We start from the raw sequence: 25,617 nt of genomic DNA, 5'->3' as shown, positions 1-25,617 counted from the left end.
CTCTCGGTACAGAAGCTGACAACAGCTAATCGTCCGTGTCTGAGCTCTAGCCTCTTTTTCCACGCTCACCGAATTCCAAGAAGCCGATCAGCGAACTGAGTGCCACTTGGCTTCTCAAAAAAGTACTAGAAGGAACTCTGGCACTAGTGTGTACGGAAGCTGCAAGCATGGCCGCTCTGCCAGCATGGGAACGATAGGTCGTAAATAAGTGATTTACATAAACTTCATCGTCCAGGCTTCGAACAGCTTCGTGACTTTGAAAAGTGATCACACTCAACAAAACATTGCGCTATACATGACAACCGTATCATTACCGTATATGCACGAATACAACACAAGTTTTACAATATAGATATATAGACACGTCGTATAGATATACCTAGACGCGGCCTCAGAACGCGCATCGCGTTATATTCAGATTCGTGACAAAAACACAGCCTTTTTTTTTCTTTTCTGGTGCTTCGAACTGTAATTTGCCTACGCATTACCGCGATCGCTACCGCGTACAGCGCCCATGTTCGAACATGCGCAATCAAATCCGGCTCTGCCGTTTTCGATTGTGCCGCGAGCACTTCTGAAGAGTTGCCCGTCCATTAGCCCTGGTGGACGACGCCGTTTTCGCCGACAGTGACGTCAGCAGTGACGACGGGTGAACTGTGCATACACTCGTCCTGTATTTTCAGACGGCAGTTCACAGTAACGACGAATAAAGCGCCCTGCCGGCACCCGCTCGCATGCGTCGATTCCGGTTTCTCTGCGGCGTCACTTCGCGTTATAACCGTGATATTTTCTTGTTCGCGTTATATTCGGTGCCGCGTTATTTACGCGAAAATACGTAATTCGCAATGATTAGGCTTGGGCGCAGAAACTTGCTGTCTTCGTGCGTCTAGAAAATTATAATCGCTTGGAAATTTAGAAAGACCAAACGCAATACACAACGCAGCTGGAAGGTCTAAAGCTATACAAGCACGGAGGTTGGCCAAAACCACGTACTACTACTCATCGTTCCCACGGCAACTGAGCGATCACGGGAACGAAGTTTCCTCCAGTAACTTTCGCAGGAAAATTATACGAGTTGTAGCCCCTAAACCGTAACTTTGTCAAACGCCAGTTTTCTTATCACCCATAAACGCTATGCAGACTGCTTCGTTTTGTGGGACAGGAAGATTAAATGTAGGGTTTCTCATTTTCGGACAAGCGCACGCTCACAGCTGTCAAGACACTACATGGAACTTGGGGACCTTAGAAATTCCGTATACCCCAACGGCTTAGCGTAACCAAAACACGCAAACTCCGCTTGAGTTCCAAGACACCCTGCTTTGTTTGGACGTCCTCTACTGCACCGTCGCATGGTATAAACCTTGTGCACGCAGGGCTTCTCTCGTCATGGAAGCCACAGGACAGGGAGCCCCGCATACATCGCTCAGGTTTCAGTGCGGATCCAGTTTGCACGGCTATTCGTTTGTGTGGCAGCAACAACCACGCCCACGTCTTGTTTATCGACACAGCCCAACTCGAGGCTGACGCATAGGGTTGTGTCGCGTACGTGTGGGCACTGTGGTTGTAGGAAGAAATAGAGGAACAAAGGAATTCCGCTTACCGCACCGGCGATGGTTAACATCTGAGCAAGAAAGGTGCTATAAAAAGGGAAGGCTCAGGAGGGGGCTATACTTGGCATATTTACGGTATTCACAATGCTGGCTATCAGCGCAAATTACTCGGGACATGCGCCGGGAGCATCGCGAGCGCATACCTTGCTAATGGGCGGCATACGCTATTGTGCCCATCGGCCGCTGTGGATGGAGTGACGTTGCAGAAATTCGCAGGGTCCCCAACTCCGGGCCAGTGCGAAGGTCACCTTGAAGTGTGCGCCCAATTCACCCCCGCCACCCTCAACCCCCCATGCATGCGCGTAACACCGATACCTGGCACGAACAGGTCTGGGCGTATCTCGCGCGTCTCCCTTCGCGGCACGCCTCCGCAGCGGAGAGAGAGTGAAGAACTCCTTCCCATGAATGAAGTGGTACGGTTTCAGAAGATTTTCGCTCGGGAATAATGGCCGCTCCTTCCAGAGTCAGATACCAGCTGACTCCCTACGTGTATTTCCTGCTTTCGTCTTCTGCCAATCGAGATCCGTGGACCCATTTGAGTTCCTCAAAAAAAAAAAGAACAAAAAACAAATTCTGGACCGGTATATTACTCTGGCGTAGTGTTTATTTTTATTTTTTTTATTTTAATATCGTCGCAATAAGCAGTCGGCTGCGCTGAGAAGCATCCCCCTTCCCCCTCCCCAAATAAAGGTTTCTGTTCAGAAGACGCATCTATTTCACACAAGCAAGAAGCGGAAAAGGCGAATCGTAGCCCCAATGAGTTCTCACAGTATTTTATTTCTTTATTCAGTAATAACCCGGAAATGGGCTTTCTGGCAGCCCGCTCTCTCTCTCTCTCTTACCCCACCCTTGCGAAAGGTCCCCACCGCACGCGGTAGTCAATGCAAAGAGGGAACTCGTCCACGGTTTAGATTATTCGGCTTATGGAGGCCAAGTAGCATGTTCGTTTCCCCTTTGAAGTTGAATGAAAATAAAAATCGGTTCCAAATGCTGGCGCTCTTTTTTTTTTTTTTCTTCAGAATGTACCACTGCAAGGCAGCCGACACGGAGTAATTGTAATTGCTAGCGTTAAAACAACGTGACATGCCATCCTGGAAAGAAAATCAACGATATCGTCCGTCCTGTGGACGGGTTTTATTCTTGAGATCTAACGTAGCTCACGGTGCTAACATTGGAATAATAAATGTCGCATTCATTCACTCTTGACAGCATATAAGTCTTGCGCTTGTTGTGATGCATTATCAAGAGCGCGACACCGAAGACACGCGAGCTCTGTTTCTCTCTTTCGCTCGTCTTCTCTTTGTTTTGCGCTGTTAGCCGTTGTCAGGATTGGGGGCTCAATCCCATCGTCCGTGGTCCTTTGCCAAGATTGGAGTACGGCATGAATTCGGAGGTAGCTGGCCCATGCCGTCGTCCAACTTATTTACGCTGAGATCGTTGATGAAGTGAAGAACTGCTTCTCAACGAGAACGAGGAAAAGGGTTTATTTACAGAAACTAAATCAGTCTAACATGACTGCTTGAGAAAAGAGTATTAGTCCAACAGGACTGCATGAGAGAAGTGACTCAGTCTAACATGACTGCTCAAGAGAAGTGACTCAGTCTAACATGACTGCTCAAGAGAAGTGTTCTCAGCATTCGCACAACCACAGTTTTTATACACTCGATCCGCCGGTCCTACGACGCGGCGACTGTTCGTTTACTCATCACCAACGCGCCGCTGCTCTGCAGACCAGTTTACGTACACAAAGGCAACCGCGCTCTGATGTCCGACGACGACGTTGTCAGGGTGCCGTTCCGGGAACTATCGACGCCGATCGAGGGTCGCTCGTTGTTCCGTGCCACGCCAAAACGTGAGACGCACCAAAATACGTCGTCCCCACGGCAGTTTGTCCGTGCGTGTCAAATCAGCTCCGCGTTGGGGAACTCCGGAATCATTGTTCACGCACCGAACCAGTTCCGTCACAATGTCGAAGAGGCTGGAGGAAGGCGGCGGATTCCAGCGCAAAGGTCGCTTCTTTGAACGCCTCGCAGCTGCAGCGACGGAGAGGGAGAGGTGCGCGTCTTGCACCCCTTGTCGTAATCGGGTGGCAAGGTGGCAATCCTGCTCAGCGGCTCGCCATTCTTGACACCGTTCAGAACAGCGTGCAGCGTTTGAGTGATTCTTGGTGGAAAAAACAAGAATGCGCTTCAGGAACAAATGGAGTGTGTGACTCGTTATACCTCTCTGCATGCATGGCATGAAAGTATCCCAACAACGCGTTCTGCAGGAGTGGGATATCACTTGTTCGTATCGCGCGAACCGATTAACCCACCTTGTATTGTTCTCATATACGATGCTATCAGTACGACGCGAATGAAATAAGTAAATCAGTTCCGCGGAACTCCGCTTGGTGAAAGTTATTTGCCGGCGCTAAAGACAGGGTCAACACAGCTGTGTCTGTCTCGTCACTGTCCTCAGCGCCGTCAAGTGCTCTCAATGTGCGTGACAAACCAGCTCAATTCAATATAGCGCTTGTCCCGCAGGGTGAAGGGGTGGGAAATGGTCGTCAGCGGCACTGTCAAGGAGACTCTAGATATGCCTTGTCTCCGCAAAAGCTTTCTTTCTGGGAAACCTTTCAAACTTCGCGCTACTCGCGGCGTCAGGCAAAGCGACGCGACGCCTGAGCGGAGTGCCCCATCCGACACGAGTCGTAGCTCGCTTGGGCGCGATGTTTTCCGTGGAAGTGCGCCTTCGGAGAACCGTAGCAGCGCGGACCGGCCTAAAGTGGCACCCGCCCGGCAGGCGCGGACCAGGCAGAGGCGGCTGTTTACATACACCGCGGGCGGCCGAGCCTCTGTTTACAACCCGGAGGTCCTGAGAGTGCGCGCCACGGACTACGACTCTACCGAGCCCGACGACTCCGGTGGCGTTCCACGTCGCACGCATCGATCGAACAACAAACAGGCTGCTTTTGATCCTTCGTCTAAAGGCGCAACCGTATGAACGCAATTTCCGAGCGACGAGCGGCCAGTGGTGCGGCAATTTTGCGCGTAATCGCGGGCCTATTTCCCACTCCAAAAAACACTTTCGCATAGCACGTCCTGAGCAACAGAAAGCTGTATCGGGGAGTTTTTCACGTTGCTCTATAATCTTCTCGCTGACACGTTTCATATAATATTAATAATCGAGAAGTTGATTATTTAATTAAGACTAATCGTGTAATTATGCGAAATCAAATAATTATCTGAGTACCCCCAAGCGACGGCGAACAACATTACCTTGGTTCTGTCCGGCTACGTGACATTTGCATGTTTTTAAATCTTGGTGGACGATAGTTGGGACACCCGGTGTACAATAACCACGTAACACGGTGGTTTCTTTAACAAAGTAGCTGATTGGGCTATTTGGTTTTGAATCATGTTGTGCGAAAACGCGAACAGTTTGACAGCGAGACCAGAACAAAAATGCACGAGGGCTGTATTTGCGTTCTTGTCTAGCTGTCACATTTTCCGCTTTCCCATGAGAGGCTCACGTTTGGTAAGTAAGTTCCTTCAATCTTCTTTTCTTTCTTTGTGCGTGAGGGGGGGGGGGGGCAGGTTTTCACAATATCAGACCACTAGTTGAGACTTATTTAGTGCCCGCAGTGGGTCGTTTAAGAGCTGCCGGCCATGTCAGAAGCCGGCAGTCGAATTCCTAAATGATGACAAAGTTGGGCTTCCTTGACGTCGTGCTTCCGGCGTGTTTCGGAAACCGCAGAGAACGCAGCTAAGCTCATCCTTCTGGACCTCGACTCGCCGAGGCCGCTCAATCACGAAGTGACACCGACAGACGGTAGCCGTCCTGCTACGCCATCTATACTCTGCCCCGGCTTGTCCGCTCGTAAATCAAAACAAATGCGGCTACGATATAGGCCGCTCTTTTTTTGGTAACCCGCCAAAAGGGGCCTGGCACAAAGTGCGTGAACGCTGGCGTCGTTATGTGGTGCGTTATTGATCTGTTCAGTTTATATCCCGAGGTCGACGCCAAGGACGCTGTCGGGCGCAAATGGGCGAACACACTCTGTAAGAGTTCCATTTGCCTAGAACAACAAAAAAAAGACAGAAAAGATAGCAGGCAGAGAGAGGTGGGAGGTTAGCGAGTGTTTGCAGTGGAGAATATATGAGAGTGGAAGTGCCTCTGACGCACAGAAGCAAAACAACCAAAGAAAGAAAAATTATGCAGCTGCACGCAGAATTACAATTTGCACGGAAAAGGCTACATGCTTCCGTCTCACAGGTCCGAGCAGGAATCAATCAAAAGCAAGCTGCCAAGCCGTGAAGACCAGAAAGTATACACTGAAATAAGTAAACTATAAGCAAAACGCAAGCCAATCTTGGCCACATTCACCAAACGCTCTATACAGATTCCGCATAAGTTGTGTAAACTTTCCTGATCCTATGCGTCACGAAATAACACTTCCAACTGCAGCCACAAGCTACTACTGTTCGCGTCTGCCAACCACGAACAAGAAGCAGAAGAAGAAGAAAAAGAATACCGGCCGAACCTTTCTCACGATTAATTTCGCCGGTAATGCGATAAGCGTTACCGTCTGGCACTGCCGTCGAAGGTGGCACGGAGGTTCACGACGGCATTATATCGGCGCGCGCAGGCATTACGCCCCGTTTCTTCCGTTCTCCGAGACGCGCAGCCGGCTCTAGTTGGTGACAGGCCGAGTTTTAGCGGGACTGCAGGGCGTTGGTGAGGCTGAGTACAGGCCCAGTCTTTTATGTGACCGCACGCACGCACACAGCGAAAGCCTGGACTCTGGCAGTCTTGATGCCAAAGTCGAGGGGTCAGAGACCAGCTGCCTGCTTCTCATTTCATGTACTATGACGCCTGAGATTGGAAGTATATACGGTGCCTGTCCGCCACCATGGCCGTGAGTGGCTCTGCTCAACGCTCTCAGGGCTATAGATCCAGCACGCATACTCAAATACCCACCAAGTAGACGGGAGGATGTCGCCGCGGTAGTTTAACGGTAGTAAAATGCTGAATATGGTGGTCCGGCTTCCGCCTCCGTCAAGTTGCCCTTTCGTCCATTTCCATTCCCGCTTTTTCTTATTAGCCTCCTGCAGTTCAATTACAAAAAAAAAAAGAAATTGTAGAGAAGAAGAGAGGCGTGTGCTCCACGCCCATCGTCAACGCCTCGGTCGAGAACAGAGCTCGCGCGCTCGGTGTCTGGCGCTCGATCAACAGACCTGCCTGCCTTGTTAAATAAACCGCGTTACAGAATAAGTAATTTTTCCTACGCTTTCGCTGGCTTCGTTGTCGGTTTGCTCGCGCGCACGCACGCACGCACGCACGCACAAACACACACACACACACACACACACGCACACACACACACACAACCGAAAACGAAACAGCCATGCACCATCGTACAGAGAGGGCAACAGCCAAACAGTACAAATCTTCTGGCATACGTACCACGTCGTCACCGACTGCACGTAGCGACAACACCGTCCCTTCATTTCTCTCTCTCGCCCTCTGGGAAATACGCGGCCATCCGAAATAAGGATAAATTCGCAACCGTGCTGTGCCGTGAGGGACAGGAAACAGATTTTTCCGACGCGGCCTCCCCTGCCGTCGACGCGATCGCAATGCTCGAAAGGACGACAACGCCGTTTGCCGACGAGCAAGACCGTTCCGACGATAACTGCGATGCCACTCACACGTCAGCGATATGTCACCCGTCTGGAGACACTATACTCCCGCTTACGTTCCCCTGCGGTTGCTTATGCAATGGTGACGTACAGGAACCAAGAAACAGAGAGTAGACTCTTGCACCACTGTAATATTCATCTAGCTTACCAGTTCCTTTTGCCACGCAACATTTCATTGGCATAGCGACGATGGCGCAAGTTGCATTTCCTTTACTTGTTCCTTTTTAAAACGATGCCCGAATGCGCGACCTTTCATTTAGCGCCATATCACAACCGCACCCGAGATTGTCCTCTCTCCCTCTTTCCGGCAATCCTCGTTCATATACAGAAAAGAACATCCAGTAAGAGAACCCATTACCTAATCCTATTATCTTTACACCATTACTGGCATCGAAATTAAAATCGTCACCATTAAGCGACAAGATTTCAAGCACGTAAGACTGTGTACATCGGTCATCGGCGAGAAAAAAAATGGTTTGCAGTGCAACACTCCTCGAGATTCAGGCAGAAAGAGCAAAAAAAAAAAAAAGCCGACGGTTTCTCATCGCAAACAGCAGGTTGACACGCTCAGGGGAGAATGCACGAATTGCTGAAGTCATCCATACCTGAAGCAGAAAGGTTAATGCGTGTATAGGAGAGAAACCCTCTCGTTCTCTTGCATCTGCATGACAGTGCTTTCCCTATCCATCGATTTTCTTTCTCCGTTCCCTTCCTATTCAGGCGAGTCGCCGTCGTGCTCCTCTTGAAGCGAATTGTCAGTGTATCTCGCTCTCTCTTACTCTTTCCATAACCTTAAACTAAACACTTTTTTCAGAGAAATTCAAACTGCAGTTTTCACAACATCCAGACGCTCTCTAAACATCTGCTGCCCTTGTTTTAAGCTCGCAAGGCACCGGAATCCCATTCTCAACTGGTGTGACACAATATGGTCGACGAGGTCATTCCCCGCTATCTCTGTGTTGCTACCCTCGATTTCGGAACACGCTGCAAACCTCAAGCAAGGGCGTCCCTACAAGTCCCACAGCGCCGTGACGAACGAAACCTCCTTTTCTGCGCTCGTAACCCAAACTATCCCATTTCGTTCACGCTGCGCTAGCGTACCATCTCGTTATCTGCAGCAGGCGCGCCGGCTGCGAAAACAACGCCAACGGGAGGGGAAATGAAGACAAAAAGAAACACGGAAGAAACTGAGCAGCAAACTACGAGGCGACACTGTACCGAAATTCGCTCGAGCTCGCGACAGACGGACAACGCGAGTCGAGCCCGCAAAAAGGGTCGAGCCCTTCTTTCCGGTCTGTTCGGCTGCCGCGCGCATCAGTGTGGTGGAGATAAGGCTAGGACATACCACACAGACGGTGGGAAAAAAAAAACGGATGCAAAGCATACACGCAAGGCAGCGGGAAATGACTGTGTATGCTTTTGAATACACAGGCAATACCTGTACGGCATCAGTTTCGGTATCGTCCCTTATCGCAAGTGAGTGTGAAGGGAAGCAAGCGACTTGGCAAAACGACAGGGAAAGTGAGTGAGCGCGTTGTTTTTACGCGAGCAGGCACACACACACACACACACGGACAAAAAAAAAAAATGACAGGATGCTGAGCAAAGCAACAGCAGCAGCAGCAGCACACAATCGGCTGACCTTCGCGCCTCTCGGTTGCTTATCGCACGGAGCCCGCTGTTTGCATGGGGTGCTTTCTCCAGTAAACAGGGGTTGTTCTGAATGATCCCGTACGTGCGCATGGTCGTCCGTGGACGGCGCGCTGCTGTTGCGACGAGCTGGAAAGGAGTGGAAAATATTCGAGATCGGACGGCGACGGGCGCCCCCTGTTTATGGGGGCGGTTGATGCAAAGACGTTATCTAGCGATATAATGCGATCGGAGCGCAACACATCAAGCAGAAGCGAGGGTCAACATGTCAAGCGTGCACGGAGATGGGCGAGAGGGCGCCACTTAGGCACAGTTCGACGAAACATCGACGGTCGAATGAGATTCCAGGGCCGCTATTTTGTAGCGATGCCTTATGCCTTGTTCTATGCTATTCTTATCATCCACCACACACGGCCGCCTGATCGCGTTGATATTGTGGGCAGACCGTCGCTCTGACCAGTGGCCAAGCGCGAAAAGCCTGAAAAAGCATAGAATCGGAAAAGGCATCGCTACAAAATACCGACCCAGGTCATTTACTAACGTTTCCTTCGCCTGCACAATGCCTTAGCGTGTGTTCTTGCCGCGTTTCCCAGGCGGTGCCATACGCGCATGCGCCTTGGCAGTATCGCTGTAGCGTACGGTGTAGGGGATGGGGGACGGGCTTCGGGATGAAAATACAAAACTTGGGAGGGATTTATTTTACATTATATACAGGGGACGAGAGCGACAATTAGCAGTCGTACTGACATTACGGGCCGGCAGCAACTCGGACGCTGCGGCCCGCGGCAAGAAGTTCGAGAGAGGTGAATCAGGGAATCAGGGCATATCCCAGAATGCCAGGTCTCTCTGGAAGGCTTCTTATTAACCCTTCGAGCACTGTAAGTCACGTCATTTTTGACCAATAGGAGAGTCCACTCCGATGACGCCACTTTCAGCCAATGGTAGGCGCCCGTGTCGCGTGGCACACCTGTCGGGGCTCTCTGCGGTCTTGCCACGCAGACTGGCAATCCACTTGTAGGCTGGAGAAGGAGCGGGGGGGGGGGGGGCGCTCGTGCACCTGCTTCATTGTCGGACGCCCACCTGCAAATCCCGGCGGTGCACGAACTTGTTGGCACGGCCGCTTCTCTGGAATGCGTTCTGCATTCCTCAATTAGCTGTGCTGCAATCCGATGTGGTCTGGGGAACTCGAAGTAATTGCAGGAACCAGCTCCATATCTAACAGCTCGTCCTCGCCCCGGTTGTTCTGAATGGCCGGTGAAATCAATTCGCTGGCCATGAGGAACGCTGAAAGAAGCTGCAGGGTACTGGGGTCGAGCCACGTTTGACAACCCTCGGGATCCTGGGCCCTGGAGAACATACGTCAAACAAACCAAACAACACAGCGCTGCCCCACGTGTAAGCGCAGGCTCTTCACCCCTGACTCGCCAGGCTATTACTGAGTCAAAATGAACCCTGATCTTTTATTTCCCCAATTTTGACAAAACAGTTCCAACCACCCCTCCAGACAGCCATCCATTTCTCCTCGATTGCCGACAAGACCAGAATACTATTGTTGTTGCAAAACAAAAGGGTCGTTGACGATGCAAACAACAAATGAAAACAGCCGAACATAACTTAAGTGGCCTAACTACACGAACAGCATGTTTCCAATCTATCGCAGTGGCGTACTTATCGCACGTAATGGTGCCACTGAACAATCTGGTCAACCTCACAAGTACGTAATCACAAGTGCACCAGCCTTGTGGTCACTAAACAGAACGCGTACTTGCACTGTAGGCAAACTTTTCATTCACGCTTACTCACGTTTCTTTCCTGAAAGTCCTACAGGACACGTGACATAAACGAACAATTAAACTTGCGGGACTTACACACTCCGCAGAACTCTTAAACTAATGCGCCTTTTAATAACTCGTTCCACGCATACTTATCAGAGAAGTCAGAATACGGCTGCCCTATACACACACGAGCAACCCACTCATAAATCTGCTTCCTTCCGTCCACACAGGACATGCGCTAATGGAACTAAGAACGCTTCTCAGTGCAAATCATGCACTCACTGAAAACCTACGCGCTTAACCTTAGAAAATTCAACACTTAAAAAGAAAGAAGGTTAAATAAAACACACGTGCGTTACGATAGGCCTTTTAACAATAACCTTGACCTTCAGGTTACTCACACACACACAAAAAAAAGCCTATCTATTATTAATGAGCATCTCGCGAGACTACATGTTTACTTAAAACGCATCTTTCAAATCTCTAGCGTCTCAAACCAAAACATAAACAAAGCTCAAACATTACACATTGAACGAAATCCTAGTCTCAAATCGCGAAATTTTCCGATGCTCAAAAAATAAAAAACAACACACTTCATTTCTACGGAAGCACTCTTGGCCTCCCGTTCCCGATTGCTTACGACTGACTCATACTTTCAGCCTGACCCGCGGTGGGCGAAGTTTCAAAGCTACTCTGGCTGCCGAGAGACAACAAAAGGGCTGATTCACTATCAGCTCCCCCAAGACGTTACGGTCTCCTGCCAATTTGCGTCCTGGCGCCCCGCTTTCAACACGAACTCGATTGACCGCGTCGCTACTCGCCACCTGGTCTCGTCCTGCCACCTTGCGTTTCTTCGAACTGCACGCTGAGCTGTGAAAAGAACTACGGAACGACGAGGAGCTTAACTGCCTCGTGCCCTTTGTCCGCGTCCGTACAGAACATTCTTCGCGGTCCCCCTTTGACCTGTGGCTCGAACGTTTAGGATGCGTCAACATCGTCAGTGACGACCGCACCTTTCTTCTCCTCGCGCCCTGCCCATTTGGGTTTCTCGCCATTTTTGGCGGCGCTACATAAGTTACCGACTTTCGGTCTTTACCGCGCTTCTTTTTACGGCGCTTTCTCTTTGCACTAGCCTTCATGTCGCCTTCTCGTGCCTCGTGCTGGCCGGTACACTTTTCGTCGGCCCGGATCGGCCTCTTACCCGCACAGTCTGAGTGATTTACATTTAAATCTACTCTCGCTCTGCCTCGACTGGCGGACAGCTCAACCGACTCTGGCACAATGCAGCAGGCTTTACTCGAGTAAGACAACTCGCCCTCTTGCGAACTGCCCTCTGCTACATTGCCCAGCTCACGCTGTGCATCGGCACACAGCCCGTCGGTATCGATCGCTGTCTCACGCGCACAGTCCGAATGATTAACAACTGAATCATCCCTATCTAGGCCATCTAGACTGGCGGAGAGCCGCACCGATCCCTGAACAATGCAGTTGTTCTCTCGTGGACTACGGAGCTCGCCATCCCGAGAACTACTCTCAACTGCATCGTCCAGTTCGCACTTCACTTCTGCACGCACCTCTGGCTCTACATTGGTGCTCGCGTCTGGCGCGTCAACAGTACCCCTTTCCTCGCTAGCAACCTCGCTAACATAACCAGCGACGCACACACGCGGTAACTGTGCCAATTTGTTCGCAGCTGGCCTAGCTGTCTCTACAGTCATCTGTTGGCACAGCACCTCGTCGCTTTCCTTGCGGCCTTTAACGGCCTCTGTTGCCACTAAGGCATCGTTAGCAGCTAGCCTTTTCCCTTCACTTATGAATCGGCAGCCAATCTCACAGGCACTACTCTTTTCGTCGGCTTCTGGCGAAAATCCGCTCGATGCTGCCTCATTCTTTCGCTCTGTACTACCTACAGAATTCTCAGACAGCCGTTGTCTCTGTGCCAATAACTGATCACAATCCTGTATCGCTTTGATCAGTGCTGCCTTCTCTCTCTCATACTTTTCCTCTCGCTCAAGCTTACGTTGATTCTCACGTTCGCGTGCCTTCTCACGTTCGTGACGCTGACACCTAAGAGTAAGTTCTTGAAGCTCCTGCTTCCGTTCATTCTCGCGTTCTTCACGCTTAAGCTCACTCCTAAGTTCACGACGCGCTCGCAAACGTACACGACGCTCTCGCTCCCGTGGCTCCTGTATCACTTCCCAAGCAAGCTCAATGCTTTTGTGATCATTGCCACTATCATTAATCGCCTTTATGATAGCTGGCGTTTCCATCCGTTCGTCCGCCTCAACTCCCAAATCGTCGCACACCAACAACAAGTCTAACCTGGCCAACCTTCTAAGATCCATGGCAGCTGCCCCGACAGGTGGTTAAAACTGTTTTCCTTAATTAATTTGTGCAAACACACAATGCAACAAATTCCCGATTCCCAGAACTATCAAAATTGAACACACAACCTTTGAGTCTGGCGAATCATAAGGAAAAAAACCACGCGCTCACTTACGGTTGCAGCACCCTGCCATCCGGTTCGTTCGTCCGCTGTCGCCGGTTCCTCCGGACTCCCTGGGTCGAAGGCTCGCTCCTTCTTCGCAACTCCCAGTTTCTTCGGACCTCTTTCGACGAAGGCTCTCTCTTCTTCGCTCTTCCCGGTTCCTTAGGATCTGTCTCGACGAAGGTTGATACGTAGCGCTGCCACCAGCTGATGCACTCGGAGGCGATCCCACCGCTGCCACCAGATGTAGGGGATGGGGGACGGGCTTCGGGATGAAAATACAAAACTTGGGAGGGATTTATTTTACATTATATACAGGGGACGAGAGCGACAATTAGCAGTCGTACTGACATTACGGGCCGGCAGCAACTCGGACGCTGCGGCCCGCGGCAAGAAGTTCGAGAGAGGTGAATCAGGGAATCAGGGCATATCCCAGAATGCCAGGTCTCTCTGGAAGGCTTCTTATTAACCCTTCGAGCACTGTAAGTCACGTCATTTTTGACCAATAGGAGAGTCCACTCCGATGACGCCACTTTCAGCCAATGGTAGGCGCCCGTGTCGCGTGGCACACCTGTCGGGGCTCTCTGCGGTCTTGCCACGCAGACTGGCAATCCACTTGTAGGCTGGAGAAGGAGCGGGGGGGGGGGGCGCTCGTGCACCTGCTTCATTGTCGGACGCCCACCTGCAAATCCCGGCGGTGCACGAACTTGTTGGCACGGCCGCTTCTCTGGAATGCGTTCTGCATTCCTCAATTAGCTGTGCTGCAATCCGATGTGGTCTGGGGAACTCGAAGTAATTGCAGGAACCAGCTCCATATCTAACAACGGGCAGTTGGCACTTGCCTGCACGGGGCGGTGACCGTAACGGTAACGTAGTGGTAGATTTTGCACATAGCGCCCCGTTTGCCATTAACGTCACCCTATACTGACTACATTACACCTGCGCAGTTGGGTGCGCGGTAACGGAATACGCAGTAAAGCCAGCGTCTCGATTATTGGTCGTGTAAGATGGACAAATCCTTTTTTACCCCTTGCTTCCTATAAATATAATACGATAACCAAATATACATATTCTGTACAAAATGCGGTGTTACTAAAGGCGGTACCGGGTTAGCACGGCAACGCGAACAAAGTAAAACCATGCAAGTACACGGAAACAAAAAAAAGAGTGCAAACCGTCGCAGGAACTTCCGTGGCAAGAACGGAAAGAACCGACAATAACGCAAAAGCAGACGACAATGAAGACATTGAAGATGAGAATGAAGATGAGAGACGACCTTTATATAAAGCATTACGTCACGAACCACAGAAAGGCTACGCGACAGCTACAAGCCCCACAATGTCAGTCTTCCGCACTCATTGCGTGTCGCAGAAACATTTTATTCTGGCGGCCGCACCATGGTAGCCCTATTTCCTCTCCTATGCTTAAAAAAGCACCGGACTAGCTTCTTCGAAGCCAGTGTAGAACGTACTGGGACACAGGGAGCCCACCTGTTCAGGTTTCCTCTGTATGGCCAGATGTCCTGTATACTACATATTTGCTCAGAAAGAACACGACACATGGTCCCCGACGTCCGAACACAAACAATGAAAATATCTAGAGAACCGCTACGTCCCCTGCAGTATATATATATATATATATATATATATATATATATATATATATATATATATATATATATATGCCCGCAAGCAGGAAGAAACATGCGCCTGCCTTCGGGCATTGTGGGTGCTTACAGGGCTGCAAGTGTTCATCGCTATTTTTTTGCCGTATCGGCGTATATTCTGGTTATTATTTTTTTTAACTCCCGTTTTTGTGCAATCGCACGAAGGAGCGCGAAGAGATTTGGGGACTCTTTTCACCGACATTACTGATATGCATTGATTCTTTTCTTTAATAATGTGTCCAAAAGAAAACTTGGGCAGCACATGTATCACCTCGAACGGGTGTAACCCAAGGTGCCAACAAAAATGCCCGCTTTTTTTTTCTTTTCGTTTTTATTTTCTTTTTCTTTTCTTTTTTTTTTTTACTTGATGGGCAGCTGTTGACCCTATACTTAAAGTACAAAGACTGAATTCCTCGACAGCTCCACAAGTAATTACAATTGCAGCACCTCTTACGACCCGTTCAAAACGCAAGTCAAGCGCAGCGACTGACGTACGAAAATGATTGATCAATGTTCGAGAACGTCTAATGGGTTAACATTATCGCAAACAAAGCTTTGGTAATGGAGAAATTGAAGTACATGCGAGGACACGATTTGCGACTCACCCGGAACACTCAAGTACTAGCCTATAACGTAGGCACTCCTCATTATAATTATGTCACTAGTACTCAACCACTCGTAATATAATGGTCATTGCATTGCATTATAAGACAGAAGAAAATGCTACTTGTGCAATTATACTCTATATTTAGACAAAGAAAAAAAAACACCAACGACTGAGATACTCCCTAATGCGAAATTTGAGCGCAGCATTATACGTGTTTTCATTTCGCGAAATATCGGCTGGCGCGGACAATCTGTCTCGTGCGGCACATTGCAAACGGAGCGAAGTGCGGAGCGACTCCCTCGCTAATCGGGAGATCGCGAGAGGCAGCGCTATAGGGTGAGGCGCGGGCGCGATTCACAGCAGCCGCCGCAGACAGACCTCCGCTCATGCAGCGCTTTGTTTCCATATATGGTATTGGTGGACGCGCTCGCCACGTGCCATCAATGAGCAGACAACGGCGCGCTGCTCTGACGCCATCTCGTAGCGGTCGTCGCCTCAACGCCCGTCTTGTGCAGCACATTTTAACGCGACAGCGTTAAGGAGCTCGTGTCGCAGAAAAGCCGGTGTCGTCGGTGTCGGTGTCGGCGGCGTTGGCCATGAGCGATAAATCCCAGCAGGTACTTCATGAATAAAAAACAACTTGCAAGATGGGCTGGGTGGGAATCGAACTAGGGTCTCCGGAGTGTAAGACGGAGACGTTACCGCTGAGCCACGAGTTTTTTTTTTCTTTATTGCCTGACTTTGACAAAGAAAGAACAGCAATAGCAATACATAAAACAAAACATAAAAGATACAATGAACACGTCGTATTGACATAAACAGCCTGGTGGGAGGCTGGCTTCGCCACATTAAAATTCATTTAGAGCCATCAATGGCTCCACCCTTGACAGCCACTCGGGAGTATCCCCACCGGCCTTCAAAATCTCAACAAACCGATGCACAGTTTCACGGAAATAAATTCGCGTTGGTCGTGCGTCGGGATCGCAGTAGTATCCTGCCATTCGAGAGCGCCAAATACTGTGGAGGCCAATTAACATTATTAAATCAAACGGAAAAGCATCCTCGTTAGCGATGGGTAGATACCGTATTCCATGAGGGTCGAGGGGAAACTGTTTCTTTAACGTTCTTTGTAGTACGTCCCAAAAAAATACCCCTCCCCAACAATGAAGAAAAACGTGATCTATCGTTTCTGGTTGTTTGCAGATAAGGCAGTGAGATCCCCATGGAAGAAATAAGCCCTTTTCCTGTAAAACATTTTTACTGGCAACGTTCCAGTGTGTAACTTAAAAAAGAAGGTTTTAACTCCTGGCGCAACTTGCATTTTTTTGACTCTCTTTAACACGTCCCTACCAGGGCCTCCACTGTACAAGGCTCTGTACATTGGCTCCGGCAGAACAACGTCACACAAATCTTTGTACAATTTTTTCTTTTTTACAGTTGATAAATATTCATTTGAAAACCTCGTTGCAAGGAATCGTACACTTGCGACAACTTCTCTAAAATATCCAAAGTTGCCTCCCGTGAGTGTTTCGGTTGAAACAACAAAGTCTGACAACGCGCGCCCGAGCCTTACTTGGCATGCGGTGCGCAAGAAAGGATCGCTGACGTCGCGAAGGAAAAGAAACCTGTTCACAATCTGCCGCAAAAAAAGGTGTCCCAGGCCCAATCCACCATTCTTGACTCCTCTGAACAAATTTGTTCGGCTGCACCTTTCCCATTGCGTATCCCACACGAAAATGGCAAAAATTCGATGCAGCTTCTGTACATTGAGTCTTGCACAATGTAACACCTGCATTACATACCACAGCCTACTAATAAAGAACAGATTGCACACGGTGGCCCGCTGAGCCACGAGTTCGACGCTTCAAAGCGGCACAAAAGCGCCTCTAGTGAACGCGGTGTTGCCTTAGAAACGAGCTGTTTCTAAGGCTCAGACGTGCGTCGCTTGCTCAGGCGCACATTTCGTTGTCGCGCCGAACGCTGCGTTGCTCGACGCTCACCGCGTCCGATGCGGGGCGCGTAGTCGCTGCGCCGTAGCCTATTGTCTTACACCCCTTGGCGGGCAGACGGGAACGCTATCGCGTTCCACACTTGAAGGCGATGCTTAAGCGTCCTCCAATTTTTGTTCTCACGCTTTCGCCATATCTTCCTCCTCCGCTTTCCTCCTCACGCTCTCTTCGCTATAGCTGCCTTTCATCCCCCGCTGCGCTCCGCGTTCGTTCTTTCATCCTTGACTGTGCTCCTTCGCTCGGCTACGCCGAGGGACGCCGACGCTGAACGCAGGAACGCGCACCTAAGAGTGGCGCTCTAAAAGAGCCCATTGGCGTTACCCTCGACAACGACTATGAGCGGTCGAAAGGTTTCGTTCGCGCTCGACACAGCCCCGCTCGCGTTTTCGCGTCTCAGTATAGTTTCGTTATCTCACAGTGCTGCACTGGTTTTGCTGGCTCGCGAAATTCGCACAAACTGCAAGTAGCGGAGAATTCCACGTCCCTCTAACGTCGCCGGATGATGCTCGAACGGTCCACGCCACTTGACCAAGAGCAGCTGCAGCGCCGTATCCAACACGCTATCTTGGCTCGGTTTGAGACATGACAGCCGCAACATGTTTCAATTACGTGTTCTATTAGAGGTACACAATGGGTGCCAAGAAAATTGGAAAGCGCGGTCGAGGACGGCAGAGAATAGGGCGGTGTGATGCAAAGTTCGCAGGTATATAAGATGGCGTCATTTAGTGCAAGAGGGTAATTGGAGATCGAAAGGAGAGGTGGCCTTCGTCCTGCAGTGGACATAAATAGGCTGCTGCTGCTGCTGCTGCTGATGATGATGATGATGACGACTTTAATGTACAGACTGCAGGCTGGATATCCGGGAAACGTAAACACGGACGTTGCTGCAAGTAATGTCAAGCGAGTTACGTGCCAGGTGGTGCGATGCCATTCATCATAAAGTGTGTAAGTACGTGTGGCTCCGACTGTCTCACTACACGCGATAGTATGCAAGTGTGTGTGTGTGAAACAGAATCACGTCAGGAGGCAATGCCTCCGTCCTGAAGTGCGCCTTCGAGGGTACACCCGCGGTTAATGACGCTGATATCCGCGCGAATAAACATACTAATGAAAGAGTATGCCACGAAGTCGATCGTTTCATCTTTTTTTTGGAATAACGTAGCACCGCCGTCTATACAGAGAGACGAAAAGGTCGTCAGCTAGGCAACAAGACTCTCCAGAGAGATAAGCATTATCGGGACAAACACGCTCCACTCTACGCGTTCAGCGTATACAAGCTGGCACGATAAAAGAAATACAGGAAAGATAAAAGCATACACGCTCGATAGGCCGAGAAGAAATGATTCGGTAATTTCCAGGCGCACTTGACCGATACAAAAGTGCCGCGTGCTTCAAGCTATTATGCTCGAGAGACACCCGGACCAATCGATCCACGAGTAGGTAAAGGCGCGCGTAAACTGTTCACATATTTGTGAAGTGCTAGGGCCATGACATCAGCAAGATGAAAGCACATATACGATTTAAGTTCTCTCCCGAAAACAAAGGACAGGAGAGATATTCCAAACGAAGCTCTATGCCCAATGCGCTCGCGACATGCAAAACCGCTCGATCTAGGGGCCTGTTGAAAAACCGGAGATGAAAATTAATTCGTAGTCTTCCATCACCGCGTCCCTTAAAATGCATTGTAAAATTTCTGGACGTTAAAGGTAACATTTCTTTTTCTATGGGGCGGGGGGACGAAATGTCGACGCGACGCAAACCAGCGCGGTTGGATGTTGCAAGTTGTCATGTACCACTCCCTTGGCTAATATTGCGGCACTGATGAATGTGGGATCACATGAGTGAACGTCAGTGAACGAGCATGGAAAGCAGCGAGCTAGAGGAAATTGTATATGCGTACAAAAGAAACCCGTTATGGTGGTGGTGACTCTCAAGCGATGCCTCCCTCCGGTTAGACCAACGAATACGCAGCGCCTACGCCCATAAATGAGGAGGTGAATCACGATTACAATCCGCAACGTAGGCTCGTAAAGCGCACGCTGTCCTAACAGTTTTGAGTGTCATGTGATCGATTACAATCCGCAACATGGGCTCGTAAAGGGCAAGTTATCCCATTAGTGTTGAGTGCCATGTGATGTTAGGATAGGTCCCTCTGACCAATAAGTGACATGTTTAAGCACTCCACATCAAGCATGTAACTCATTAAAATGTTTTTAAAAAATGTAGATCACTACCCACCGGAGCGGCGCCGCGCCCTTAAGTTTTCAGCCGCCCCCGCCCACTGGTATATGTAGCGGGGGCGCGTGACGCCAGCCCGACGAGTTATTCGATTGGCTACCCTCGTTGTGGCTTCGGTCAGTTTTCCAACTTTACAGCGAACAAATGTTGTTCGTAATAGTTGGAATATTGGTTAATATGTATCACTAAAAAAAGAAAAATTACGGAAAGAGAATACACAATGACAATTTACCGCTGCGCTCGAGCACTTCCGGCATATACAGCAAGTGTCGTACGTCTGCTTGTGTTTACAACGTGCTCCGTGTTGGCGCGAGCCGCGCGGTCAGTGTTGGTCACGAGATTGTTTTTCACGAGCAGAACGAGTCGCCCTTGTTGCGTTGTGGGCAGCAAATCTAACGACATGCCAAGCTGCGACATCATGTGCCTTGGCAAGGTAACAGGCGAGCGGAGTGGCTGCAGCGCATCGGGCTGCCGCTATCCGATCGGCGCCAAGATCTACGCGTTTGCGATCGTCACTTCAGACCACAGGATTACGACTACAACACGTGGCTCCAGCAGCGATTGGCCGCTGCGACAGAAGGCTTGCAACGTAGTGCGCTGCTTGGATAGCTCTCGCCGGGGATCGGCGGCCAGGCCTAGCGAAGAGGTCAGAGAAGCCTCGCGCGCCGGCTCCGAGACAACCGGAAGTGGACAACACGACGTCACATCCTGAGCCAGTGAAGGCGGAGCTTGGCCCCGATTGCTCGGAAAACGAAGTGAGGAGGTAAAGTATGGCTAAGGAGGAGGGTAATCGCCCGAAGCTGTCTTAATATGAGACGTGTCACTTAAAATTGTGGCGCAAATGTTTCACTGTAGCTGTATCGTACGCGCCTACCAAATTTGCCCAAACCGTTTCAGGGCTCTTTAAGCGCAATTTCCATATATTTCAACTGCCAACTCACATTAACGGGTACTACGACTAGCAAAATTTAGAATGCGCTCTAGATGCGTTCACCGAAAATACTGTACAGACGCCAGTTACGACGTACATGCTTTAAGCGCACTGTTTTATAACTTTCGCAGGTTAAAAAACACACTCATGCACACATATACTGATACGCAACGTATACAATCAACATATGAACGTACTGTTCTATATGCGCATACAGGTGTGAACACAAGCAATTCATACACAAAATTAAGCAACTTAATACATCGCGCTATTAAAAAGGTAAGCTTACTCCAAAGAATACAATGTCGTCAAGTTCCCACGCCTCGTGCATGAATACCAACGGGATGTAACCGAACAGTACCACAGTAATTCAGCATAAGGACGACTGAGAGTTGAGCGAGCCGGCAGGGATTCGCGTTACTGAAAGGCAGGCGTGCGAACATAGACACAGGCAGGGACGAACAGGACAACACAAACGCCGACCATCAGGTGAACGGTCGTCTGTGCTGCTCTGCTACATCGGGCCTCCTGACAGCACACGAGGAGACCGAGGCCGCCGGAGCGAGGGCGGAAACGTCTCCATGTCCTGTTCCCACGTGACCACCTTCTGCAGGGTAATGACGTGCGACAAAACTGGCTGTAGAACACGTATTACATCGTTTAGGACGCCCTGGGGTCTGCCAGCATTTTTTTTGTATTGTTTTTCTTCTAAGGCTTAGATGTCTCAGACTTTCATTTAATAAATAAAATGGAGAGTCGAAAATATCATATCAGTAGTTCAGTAATCTTTCGAATGCGATACTGAGCGAAAATTATATACTGGGTGTTCCGAAAAGCGCTCATCCGAAAAACATACACAAGTACACGTGTCAATATGTGCTCGATAGTAAATAAACAAAGATATAATAATAATTTTATTTATTGGTAAAAATACAGAAAATGACATGTGCGTAATATACATAAGGAGGTCCCATAGTGAACGACTGTATCGGGACCTAGCTACCCACTAACACTAGCTAGAGTGTACTAGAACCTTTGTTCACCGTATACGTTAGCTACGCTGTTTAATTTGTTTAATCATTCTCTTTTATATAGTTAGCTAAGTAATGAGTTCACAAAAATTATCTTGGTGGTGAAAGATGATAGATGACCGAACACCGTGCAGACCTACAGACCCATAAGCGAACATTGTACCAAAGCTTCAAGCTCGGTTAGTGTTAGCTGTGGCCCTGCTAACCTTAGCCAAGCTGGTCAATGAAAAAAAAAACAATAAGAAAAGATGGTGGAAGATACAATGATAAAACCTACGGCGCTCGGTTGTCAGAGGTGTGACGATCGAACACCGTAGTTCGTATGATTGTATCCTGCACCATGTTTTTGAAATCTTTTGTTTCGTTGAACAGTTCGCCTAATGTTAGCTGGGACACCCTATATGCATTTAAGAAAGCTCTCGCATTTCCTACACTACGCATTTCGCCGACAAGTAGAGCTTTCATTCTCTCTCTCTCTCTTCTTTTTCCCTCTCAGTATATACAGCGAGCGGCGAAATCTCCGCGAAAATGCGAGCCTGATGCATGGAGGAAGGAAAAATATAGGAAGGAGCGTTACCTCACGCAGCCATCCTTGGCAAGCGAACGCTCTGTGAAGCCACAGTGGTGGCGCGACACGTGACCTCTTGCGTCGAGATCGCGGAGCAAGAATCCAGATTTGCTGAGACGCTTGGTTACCAGTACACTCTAGTTCCCAGTAGCTGTGCCAGTAGTTTGTATTCGGTGCGCGTTTGTTCGGGCTGGCAGCACTGCCGCGGTTCTGCATGCAGAGCGGGAACGCTAAAACCAGCCGCGCACTTTGACGCGCGGTCACGTGTTGGTTGGGCCACCGGGCTTAGCTTCAATCGCGCTGCGGTGTGCTTCCCTGCTATCTGTTTCCTTCCTCCACGGCCTGATGACCCCTCCACGTCAGCGCGCCAACTGACGCAAAATGGCAGGACCAGGAGGAGGAGGAGGAGGAGGAGGTAAAATGAGAAAAGGGGTGGGGGGGGGGGAGGTGTACATCGCGTTAGCCAAACACAGGAAACATTCTCGGAGGGCGGCGGCCCGGCTCGATGACTCCGCGCCTATTGCTGCAGAGCTGCGCCGGGTTTTCATATCCGGTGCGCGAGCGAAATTGTTTCCCTCCCAGAGACGCAGCGCGCACGTACAACTTCCGCGGCCCCGCTTATTGGCATCTCGCACACGTGACCTTTACGCTTCTCCTTTGACAGCAGCCGGCCTACGAGAATGCACCCGCCCGCTCACGCATGCTCCCCGCCTCGGAAGAAACGAGCGTTTGCGCGCAGCTACAACATATTTGTCTTCATTTCGAATCCGAATCGGACTGAGACGAGTAGGAATCGAACAGCACCAAACGCGAATCAAAGAGCATACTTTGCAAATGACGTGCAACGAATATAGAACGATGTTCAAATCCTAGTATTCATAACGTTAGCAAGCGCTAGCAAGTTATGAAGAGTTGTCTATTAAAAGAAATGGAGCGTTGGAGAAGTATGGGAGAGGCCTTTGCCCTGCAGTGGGCGTAACTAGGCTGCTGCTGCTGCTGCTGCTGCTGCTGCTGCTGCTGCTGCTGCTGCTGATGATGATGATGATGATGAAGCAGTTCGCGTGCGCAGGGCTCTTCGGCCTGTTCCACTGCCTGTTTGCTGCCTATATGCTATGTTTTATGTTGGACCGCGCGCAGCTTTAAATATGCGGAAAATAGTTGTGCTTACGTTTAGGTACTTGACTCGTTATTCGAAAGTTTCGAACATTCGCACACCCCTAGACTTCATACTCCCAAGCTTTGGCAGGAATCCAAGACGAACAGCTACAGCAGCTGTACGAAAGCACAGTGCGAAAAGCTCGACTGGGTCTGAGGCCCCTGGTTACGCGTCGCACGGCACGGGAGGCTAGAAATAACAAGAACTTGGAAATTGGAGGAGCGAGAGGGAAGTAGGTGTATAACAAGTACGGGACTTGTTTTGCGTCCCGAAAACTGCGAAGCTGAAGGTCTGGCGCGCAGAGGCACTGTTCTCCGACCTCTATTATCCACTACGTTGACTCTCTGATTGGCTGTCCAGAGGTCACGTGCTTTAACGTTTGTGTCGGGAAGCGTAAGCTTTGCAAAATGCAATTTTGCGTTTTCGTCAAGATGACGAAACGTGACGTGCAGCTGCGAATTTTACTGACTGATACTTTTTTCTGGCCCTAGGCAGGCTATACTGAGGCGTTAGTATAGCCATGGTTAGTATAGTTAGTATAGGACATGGTTATACTGAGGCGCTTCAAAAAGAAAGTGAACGGTAGCGCGCAGAAGACCATGCAATCCATCTGCAATTTCGCAAATATGTGGTGGCGGTGACGGCATGTGTATCGCCGCATGTTTCCCTTCATGCGGGGTGATGAAAATATTTTGCCCATAACGCATGCTCATAGCATTTGCATCGCTCTCGAGTGGTGTTCGCATTTGTGTATTAAGCCATAATTTTTTTTTTATAAACGCGTTCATTTGGAATACTATTCGTTGAACATTACAAAGCTTCTGCGATGTTTTGCACTTTTCACAAATGAGTTCGTGTAGTAAGCAAGATTGATTACTTTTCACATCATCAGAGGTTACGTTATGACAATGTCGAGTTTCAATTTATAAAAAGAAATATTCGCAAGGCAGCACCTTGGATGTTCCCTCACGCACCCGCCGTGGTTGCTTAGTGGCTATGGGGTACTGGGCTACTAAGCACGATGTTGCGTGGTCGAATCTCGGCCACGGCCGCCGCATTTCGATGAAGGCGAAACGCGAAAACATCCGTGTACATAGATTTAGGTGCAAGTTAAAGAACAGCAGGTGATCCAAGTTTCCGGAGTCCCCTACTGCGGCGGGGACTCCGGCAAAAAGTTTCCTCACGCAGTGCAAGTAAGCAGCGAAGTGAACGGAGAGATGGCAGCTCCGGCGATTGCGGCGCGCGCAACGCTATCGGTGATATTCGGCCGCTGCTCAGCCAGCCGAGTCGGGCTGAGTCACTTGCGTATTCACGAGATAGTGGCTGTGTTTCAATAGTCGTCGTGGACGGCTACGCGGACAGCGGCTATCTTAAGTCTCGTTCCAATTCTCACGAAGTCAAAAACGATGCAGGCTACTTTCATATATCCAAACGAGATCGTGGCTGAGTAGGAAGCTTGGAAAGCCGACAGGAAGGTTGTCTGCGCACAAGAAAACGCACATAGGCTATCCTACGCCGTTAAGGTAAGCTACTTGATGTTTTTTATAAGTTCGCAGGCGCAGACTTAAAATACAGAAATAATGTGTGCGTTTTTCAACTTTTTCTTGTCGCCGCGCAGTGACCTCACGTCGCAGAAGCGTCTCCCACACGTCTTCCATACGGCTCGATACGCGTTCCATTACATGGCCTCGGGGCTGTCTCCTTAGCTGTCCACGTATACTGATGCTGGTCAGAATTGGAACACACCCAGGGGTAACGAGGCCCAGAACGTGCGCTCATCGACACGCGGTTAGTCGCGTGTCCTGTCTCAAATTAGAAAACAAGCGCGTTGGCGCCAATATATCGCGATGACTCATTCCGTTTCTCGGGGACACCCATCCTGGCTGTGCTCGCAGACAACTTTTTTTGTGGCTATGGAGAGAAAGCTACGGAGGCAAAGCTCGCCCAAGTGAGAGTACCTCTGCACGGTGTCCCGAGTTTTAATCCACGTTAGGTTAGGCCCGGGAAGAAAAAAAAAAAAGACATAAGCGCTTTCTTCAACACTTAAACAGGGCAGAACACACAACTGTGTGAAAAAGTTTATTTTGCGGCTTTATAAAACTTATTTTGCGGCTTTTGCTTTCCGCGCCTAAGCAAACGCGAAACCGTCGCACGTGGAAGTTTCGTCGATTCAGCGTCCGTTCCGAGCAACTGTACCTGGCGCG

At 49.7% G+C, this 25,617-nt stretch overlaps 1 protein-coding gene across 3 annotated transcripts in view; it reads right to left on the bottom strand.

Moving 5' to 3' along the window:
• Positions 1-25,617, bottom strand: part of LOC135906095 (insulin-like growth factor 1 receptor) — a 228,010-nt gene that overhangs the window by 143,789 nt on the left and 58,604 nt on the right. The gene's annotated exons all lie outside the window — the stretch shown is intronic.

The sequence above is a fragment of the Dermacentor albipictus genome, chromosome 1, assembly GCF_038994185.2.
Source record: "Dermacentor albipictus isolate Rhodes 1998 colony chromosome 1, USDA_Dalb.pri_finalv2, whole genome shotgun sequence".
NCBI classification, from domain to species: Eukaryota; Metazoa; Arthropoda; class Arachnida; order Ixodida; family Ixodidae; genus Dermacentor; species Dermacentor albipictus.
This window is presented reverse-complemented; position numbering and strand designations above follow the sequence as displayed.